This window comes from Nicotiana attenuata, unplaced genomic scaffold (assembly GCF_001879085.1).
Source record: "Nicotiana attenuata strain UT unplaced genomic scaffold, NIATTr2, whole genome shotgun sequence".
Classification (NCBI taxonomy): domain Eukaryota; kingdom Viridiplantae; phylum Streptophyta; class Magnoliopsida; order Solanales; family Solanaceae; genus Nicotiana; species Nicotiana attenuata.
In genome coordinates, this window is record NW_017671933.1 from 168,502 (window position 1) to 177,448 (window position 8,947).

Sequence of the window (8,947 nt, forward strand, 5' to 3'; positions counted from 1 at the left end):
TCGATCGACTTCAAACCCTTTCTCTTGTTGGCCTATTTTGCTCTCATGCTTGCAGGATAGAGTTTACAGACAAGTCATTCTCCGTTGTCTCAATGATCTTTTTCTTGCACTGGCTCAGGTGGATGGTTAGGAATCCCGAGTATGTCATTAATCTGCTCAATCCCGAACCTCACTGTTTTGCCTCTAATGGTGAGTTGTGGATCCTTGAAATTTGTGCGCTTAAGATTCGCATAAAATTCATGTACCCGCTCCTCATTGGCTTTGCATGGAGTAGGAATGAAGCATGACCATCCGGAGGTTTGGAGACGGCCATAGAATTCTGGGAGCCGCTCGGCCAATTTATCCTCAGTGATCCCTTTTTCAAGCACAATTTTCTTTGTGATAAGATTGTCATAATACCGGTGATGATAATTAGCATAAATGAAGCGTGAATTATCAAATGGTTCCTTAGCTTCCTCCTCGATTTCATGATGAAGCAGAGCATTTTCGTTCATGTTCGGATCCATTTTAGCCCAAAGTACCTTCACAAAATCAAAACAATGTTATTCGGGCAGTAGAATTATTTTAAGAAATTTAAAAGAATGCAATTAGGCCAAAGAATCAATTTGAATGGGCCCGGGAAGCTCCAGTTGCAAAGCTACTGGAATTGCAGAAACTGTCCAGTTTCCGCACCTGCGAAAGAACCATCACAGGTGCGGTCCCGCTTCTACGGGTTTTCCTCCGCTTCTGCAGTTTGCCAAAAATCACACCTGCGGAACAGTCAAAGCAGGTGCGAGGCCGTATCTGCGTTCTGCTTCTGCGGTGTTCATCCAAGGGTTCAAACACCCAGAATTTTTCAACTCTTTTCAATTCTTGAACATGATTTTGGCACCTAATTTATACTCAAGACTTCTAAATTAGTGCAATACAAGAATCTATGAATCTCTTAATACTAATTTTGTGGTACTTAGAATATAATTTTCTTTTGGATAATTTGTCAAGTACATGACAAGTAGTGAGAATTTATGCTTTTTTTTTACACAAATTTGGGTTCTTAGATTTCCCAACAAGTTTTTCTTCTTTACTAGCAGCACACACAAACCGACTCTCAACCATTCTCTCTCACTCCTAAAACTTCTAAACCAAATAGTGACAATAAACATAAAAAAATGAAAATGTGACTGTGATTGAGATGAAGAGGAAAAAAAAGAAGCAGAAGAGAGGAGTAGATGAGAAACATGGTACCTGTGTGGTCTGGTGCTTGAGAGTAGTAGAAATCAAGAGCAGTGAAGGATTTGAGCATGTGAGAGATGGGGAAGTTTGGGTTTTGGGGGAAAACGTTGAGAGAATACCTGATGAAATGAGGGCTCAATTAATTAAACTTGCCCGATTTTCTGCACCTGCGGTTAAGGTAGCACTTCTGCGGACGCGCACATGCATTAATTTTCCGCAGGTGCGGTTACACCAGGGTTCAGCAGTCCAATTTCGGGGAGCTACTGCTTTGGGTTGTTCCAACATCCCAAACTCCTTAATTCAACTCCAAAAAATCTGAAACTTGGCTGATTAGTCAAAAATAATATTCTAAGCTATTCTAAACAAAAAAAAATTCAAAAATGACAAAAAAAGAAATTGAAAACGATGGGTTGCCTCCCACCAAGCGCCGCATTTAACATCGTGGCATGACATGGATCAACTTTACCACTTTTCTCACTATTTGGACGATATGAACTGGGCACCTAACTTGGAATCAAGCTTGTGACCACGAGCAGTGGGGGGTTGGTAAGTTGATGATCAAGCCAAACTTCAATTTCTTCATTTTGCATTTCTTGACTTTCATATAAGGGATGTCATTTTGCCTTCTTGTTCCCTCAAATCGTAAGATGTATGGAATTTGTCTTTCCTCCTCGCAATCCTCATTGACTCGAGTAGTTCAATTCCAATATCACCACAATGTTGAAAAATGTTTGGAATGTGACATCAAACCTTCAAATTGCAATTCTTCCCTGATTTTAACATCCTCATTTTTCCCCGGACTAGATTCAGTCTCAACCAAATTTTTATTTACACCTGCTGACTCTAAATCCATATTTTTTTGGCATCACTAACAAGCATGGAGTCGGTTGGCAGATGTCCAATTCTTGATTCCTCAAAATAAAGCTCGCTTTCTTCCTTGAAATCAGACTTTTCTTGACTTCTTTCCACACTCTCAAGTTGGTGGGCATAATGAGTCTCAACCGATATTTTCATTTGACCTTCCAAGATGCGGATGTTCTCATCATTTTGAGTAAAGACTTGCTTCAAGTCCTTGAGTGCAAAGTTATGTTTCTCCTCATTTTCAAAAATGGCTTCCAACATGAGCATCATTTTCTCATTTTGAGCATTTGAGAGTTCTTCTTGGTTTTGGTCAAGTGCCAAGGAAGGATTTTAGGCTTCCAGATATAAGGAAGGTTCTTGGCTATCATTTACTTCCAAGGCTTCTTGGACCTCTAAAGCTTCAAGCATTTCTTCCATTTGTGAATGCAACCTTTCAAGCGCCAAGTCATTTTGGAGACTATTTTCCAAAAGCTCCTCCAAGGCACTTTGCCCTTTGTTTCCTCCTTCAATTAGGCATTCTAATATGAGCTTGAACTCTCCATTTTGACCATGCTCAATTTCTTCCAACTCCATATCCTTATAAATTTCATCACAAAAAGTAGAATCATCATAGCGGGGGCTTGGGGAAGGGAAGGACAAATAAGCACAATACTCTCAATGACCATTTTGATGACCACACTTATCACAAATACTCCACTCATGGGTTTGAGATTGTGCGTACAATCCGCCCCCAGCAGAATTTAAATAATTTTGCCACGAATGTGGTCCTCCACAATAAGGAAAAGGGTCATCAAAGTATGAACAACTACCATCTGACCAGTTTTCATTATATGATACCATTTTTTTCAAAAACTAAGAAAACAAACAAGAAAAATAGACCAAGGTAAAAAAGTTAATAACACAAATATTCACAAGTTTGGACCAAAGCACTTACGCACATTTCTCAAACAACCTAAATTATGCCACATTGTTCCCCGGCAACGACGCCAATTTTGATGACGTCCAAATCCACTACCATAAAGTAAATGGACACAGTCGCATGCAATATAACTTACCCAACTATGAGTCAGGGTCGAATCCCATAGAGAATAATATGTAGGCGATTAGGAATGTAAGAGAATTATCACTAGTTATGCAATGCCAAACACTTAGAATTGGTTTTTGAAAATATTTATAACTAAATGCAAAAATGCAAATTAACCTAGAAAGGAAGTAAAATGATCAATGGCTACAATATGGATACACGGGGAATTACACTCAAGCAAAGATCCAATGTATTTCACGATTTTACAAATATGAGCGAGTTTATGTTAATTAGTCAGGGGTAATAATTCTATATTAGCTTCTTGCAAAGACTAAAAAGACTTCCTAATTGAATTATCTCTAATCAATTACGAGATTAAGCACACCCTGATATGGCTACAAATAGTTCAATCCTATCCCTAGGTAGAATCTATAAAATGAGGGTTAAAGTCTCAAGTGCTTGTTAATTAATCTTTTCCAACCCCAAATAATCTTTCCCAAAATTAATTCGAAGTTAATGGGCGAGTCCTAGGGTTAGCTAATCCCTTGGGAAACATTAAAGAACAAGAATAATTAAAGGAAAAAATAACTCACTTCATAAAAGATCAAAAATCATTCAATACATAAGCACAACAAGATATTTAATTCACGCTTTAATTATGAATATTTCCATAAACAAGATTCAAATGTTGGAATAAATGCGACACACTTAGATATTCAACACAAAGCAAGGAAATGAAGAAATGAGTAAGAAATTTTTAACAAAAATCTTAAAATCTTCAAAACCCAAGTGTATGTGCAAAACTCCTAGCTTCCAAACTTATTCTCTCTAGTCTTAGGGACTGAAAATAAGCCAAAGATATGTTTCCAATAAGCTAGGTCATGTATTTGTGGGTTTGGATTGGAGAAAGTGTGATTTTCCAAAATTACGCAGACCTGAAGCCCGTTGACCGCACATGCGAAACAATCCTCGTAGGTGTGGCTCCGCAAAAGCGGACTACCAATCACAAGTGCGAGGCCAGTGTAAAATTCCCGTCTTCGCAGATGTGGACCTATACTCGCAGCTGCGTGACCACAGGAGCAGATGATTGACCGGAGATGCGGTACCAGTGCCTTGTAGCCAATTCTCGCAGATGCGGCCTCTCCTTTCGCAGATGCGATAAAGCAGATGCGTACAATATTCCGCAGGTGCGGAATCACTGAAGGATTTTGTAATTTTGTTACTCTTTTTGCTCAATTCCGCTTCAATTGACTTCAACTCTTTCCATGGTATCATTTACCTGAAAATCTATCAATGAATACCATAAATCACCTCATTTTATAATTAAAGGACACAAAAACTAAAGAAAAGAGACTAAAATGAGTGGTAAAATCACCACTCATCATACCTCGAGAGCGCCCCTATTGCATATTTACATTTGGGACTACGAGGCGGTACCTCGAGAGCGCCCCTGTTGCACATTTACTTTTGGGGCTACGAGATAGTATCTTGGAGCGCCCCTGTTGTTTACCTCTTTCTACCGTGCGATTGTTATTGTGTTGCACGAGGCTTCTTTTGTGCTATTGTTAGTATTGATATATGCACATGCTGCGTGACAAAGCGAGCTATATATATGGGTTTGCTCATGTGGCAAGACAAGGTGGGAATGTTATTATACACGTGTGACTAGACAAGAACAAAGAAAGTATGAAAGAAACTGAAGAATGACTATCTCAATTAATTGATTCAAACACATCAAATATATTGGTATTTATACACAAGAGAAATAAGAGATGAAAGGAAGTAAAATATCCTCTACTAAATGTAAATCCTACAATATATTCCTCCTATATTCAACAACTAATGCTACACAATATTCTACACTAAATGCAGAATATCGCTAATAATATCCCATATATTCACCATATCGAGAATATAATAATGAAGATACTCTGCAATCATGTCCATTATGCTAACAAACACTGTTTGTTTTTTAAACATATGAATATACACACACACACACACACACACACACACACACACACACACATATATATATATATATATATATATATATATATATATATATATATATATATGTACTTACGCTATATTATGCACTAAGTATAAGTGTATTAGGTAATACCGTATCGAATATAGCTCATATATATATANTATATATATATATTAGTATTATAGTCGGTGGAGGTGATGACTAACGAAGATGCTTGTGAGTGTCGACTAGAGGCGGTGGTTGGTGGTAATTTTGGTTAATGGTGATGGTTCTGGGTAGTAGCTAGTGGTAATTGGTAGCGATAACGATTATAATTGAGGATGATAGTGGGTGGTGATAATTAATAATGGTTGGTAATGATGGTAATTGAGGTTGTAATTGATGAAGGTGATGGTGGGTGGTAGTAGTTTATAATGGTGGGCAGTGTCGGCTAAGGTATTGAAGGTGATAGGGTGATTGGTTGTGATTGTTGAGGTAGGTGAGTGTGTAGTTATGGTTGAGGATGATGGTGGTGGGGGTGGTGGGTGGGGGTAGTGGTGGCGGCTCTGGTTGAGGGTGGTGCGGAGTGTGTGGTTATGGTTGAGGATGATAATGGTGGGGGTGGTGGGGGTGGCGGCGGCTCTGGTTGAGGATGGTTTGGCGACAACTAGTAATGGATGTATATGATAGCATCTTAATGAAATTAAGTCTTTATTATAGATCTTAATCATACAGACTTATTCAGACCCATTAAGTGATTGTTAAGTAAAAAAAATACTCTTAATGATTAAGATTAGACTTTAAAAACATAACGCACTTAGTGTCTAAAATTTGGATGATTAAGATTAGACCTCCATCAAGTGCATACAAATGAAGCCTAATAAAAGATTCCTAAATTAAACAGCTCCAGAGATGTTCTTCTTTGTCTACCAAACTAAGCAACTAACCAAACTAACAAGTTGCAAGAGAGTTTAAGCCAACAAAAATATTTTCCAAGCCTTTAATATTTTGCTAGCTAGGGTGAGGGATATTTGAACAGAGATTTAAAAACGATATTCATTTTGAAAATGAAACACATTTTTTCTTTTAATCTAATGCCCACAATACATACTTAAATTGAGACGTCAACCAAAAGGACAAAAATATTTGTTAACTTAATGTATTACCGTAAACTCCTTAACTTGTAACTAAGAGTAACACAATCAGGCAGAATTTTACTATCGAAACTTGTCTTACCAATTTAGTATAACACCACTTCAACACCAAGAAAACCAAGAATCCACGATTAGCTCAAAATATTGAATTTTACATGCTTGAGATTCAGAGAGTAGGGTTTTAACACAAAGAAATGGATTGAGTGGGACAAAAATTCAGATACAACTCAGGAAATGAACTGACATGTAAAACCAGAACGTCATAACTTCATAATATATCCAAATCCATTTTTAGGTGGCTTTTTACAGCTTAGTTTTCCAACAAGCATCACCAAAATAACCAGAAGAACAGAAAAGCCCCTGCTAATCATCTTTAATAATAATAAACTCAACCGCGAACAAGGCTTCGAACAGCAACCTCGACGGTGCAACTAGACTTTAAACTCAACTCCCCGCTTTCCTCTTAGTCCCTCGCTCCCTCCTTGCTCCATCTAACAAGTTGGACAATTCTACAGAGACATTCTTCATACCTGTGCGTGCATCTGGATCCCTTTCCAGACATTTCGCTGCTATAGTCGTGATGCTATTAGCCAACAGCTCATCATCATCATCATTATCTTGGAGAAGTGATTTATCCACTATCGACTTTTTTCCACCTTGGAGCTGCTCCTGAATCCAGCAGTAGTGTGGAGTGGGAATCTTTTTGATTTTGGCAAACAACTCCACAAGTAGAACACCAAACATGTATACATCAGCTTTTAAAGGCTGAACACCACCTTCATGGATCAGAAGCCATAGTAATGTAAAGTCAGGTACTTATTAAACAATAAAAAAGAACGATTTAACACATAAAAATCATATCAACGGTCAGATGATCTCAACTCAAGATTTAGCATATATTTAAGGTAATTTTAACACTCTTGATACCACAACATGAATGAATAACAGTTATTTGTACATCCCATCACTGAGGCAATTGAATAGAGATAGACACTGATGATTCAAAGAGTTTCCACCTGCGAGTTTGACGGAAACCTGAACACAGATTAATATGGCCAAGATAATGGAAATAAGTGGCCCTAGTATAGGTAGGACCTCTCTTGACTGGGACTCTTATATCACCTCTTGGACCAGTCATGAAAACCACTCTCAATCTCCTAATGCTTCAGGAAGAGAGGGAAACACTGTCGTGAGTACGTTGTCATGCGCCTCAGCAAACAGTCAGAAGCTTATCCATGAAAACTGACAACAGAAGACAGCAAACGAATGGTCGCAATCAGGGGTATATGCGCTGGTCCAGGTGGCGTGTGTGGTGACTTTAATATCAAAAGGTTTGCTGCAGAGAGAAGGAACAACAACAGAGTAACAATATCGATGCTAGAATTCTCTGATTATCCAGAGAACAACAACAAAAACATCCCAGTGAATTCTCACAACTGAGGTCTGGGGAGGGCAGGATGTACGCAACCTTACCCCTACCCTGGAAGGGCAGAGAGGCTGTTTCCGGAAGATCCTCGGCTAAAGAGAAATGTAAGAAGCACCAATAGAAAGTAATAACAATACAAGATATTTAGAAGAACTAAATCCAAGATAACAAAGGGGAAGATGAAAGAAGTACTTATCACAAGTAAGAACAGTGCTAAGATATATAATGATATCAAACTAAAGGGATACTAATGGCAAGTACTGACAATACAAGATATGTGGAAATAGCAAACTAAGGGTAAAAAGGATACCATACTAACACTAATACTATTGAACTAACAAAGACAAAGGAAACGCTCAACTACATACTAACTTTCTACCCTAATTCTCAACCTCCACACCCTCCTGTCAAGGGTAATGTACTCAGTAAGATCAAGCTGCACCATTTCCCGCCTGATCACCTATCTCCAAGACTTTTTTCGGCCTACCTCTAGCCTTCCTCTTACCCCCCAAGGCCAACCTCTCACACCTCCTGACCAGGGCATCTGTGTTTCTCCTCTTTAACATGCCCGAACCATTTCAGTCTCGCCTCTCGCATCTTTTCCTCCATAGGGGCCACTCTCACCTTGTCCCTAATAACTTCAATCATAATTCTATCTAACCTCGCGTGTCACACATCCATCTCAACATCCTTATCTCCGCTACTTTCATCTGCTGGACATGGGAGTTCTTAACTGGCCAGCACTCTGTCCTATACAACATAGTCGGTCTAACCACTACCTTGTAGAACTTCCCTTTAAGTCTCAACGGCACATTCCAGAGAACCTGAAACTAATTTCCCATTCACACACACACACACACAAAAAAAAAAAACCTTCTTAGTTGAATGCAACTATCACTTGAGCCAAAGGAGATATCTCTAATATCACCTTCAGAATTGACAGATTCCTATTCGTCGCCTCTGACAACTCAACCATATTATTGCAATATAAAGAAATCACACCTACTTCAAATTTAAGAACATGTGAACAAAGGATTTCATCAACATTATGAGTAATTGTGGTACATGAAAGTCCAGATTTCACCCAAGCTAAAAATTAAAGATGTGAAAGGATAAATTAAAGGATGAAATAACACTTCCTTTGGTTTTCTGGGGAACAGAAAGTCTCGGAAAATTGTGATAGAATGCTTGGAGAAGGAACCTAAGCGGAAGATCTCGAATCACGGAAAATTTACAAATGAAACTGAAAGACACTATGAATAAGTACCCAGGAGCCAAAAGTAAAAGTCTGGATGCTT

General features: G+C 38.4%; 1 long non-coding RNA gene across 1 annotated transcript; it reads right to left on the reverse strand.

Moving 5' to 3' along the window:
• Positions 1-6,328: 6,328 nt before the first annotated feature.
• Positions 6,329-7,659, reverse strand: LOC109210932. The gene is made up of 2 exons (XR_002065630.1): positions 7,240-7,659; positions 6,329-6,999 (listed from the first exon to the last, which is right to left on the reverse strand). It is a non-coding gene; the product is annotated as an uncharacterized LOC109210932 (long non-coding RNA).
• Between the last annotated feature and the right edge of the window lie 1,288 nt (positions 7,660-8,947).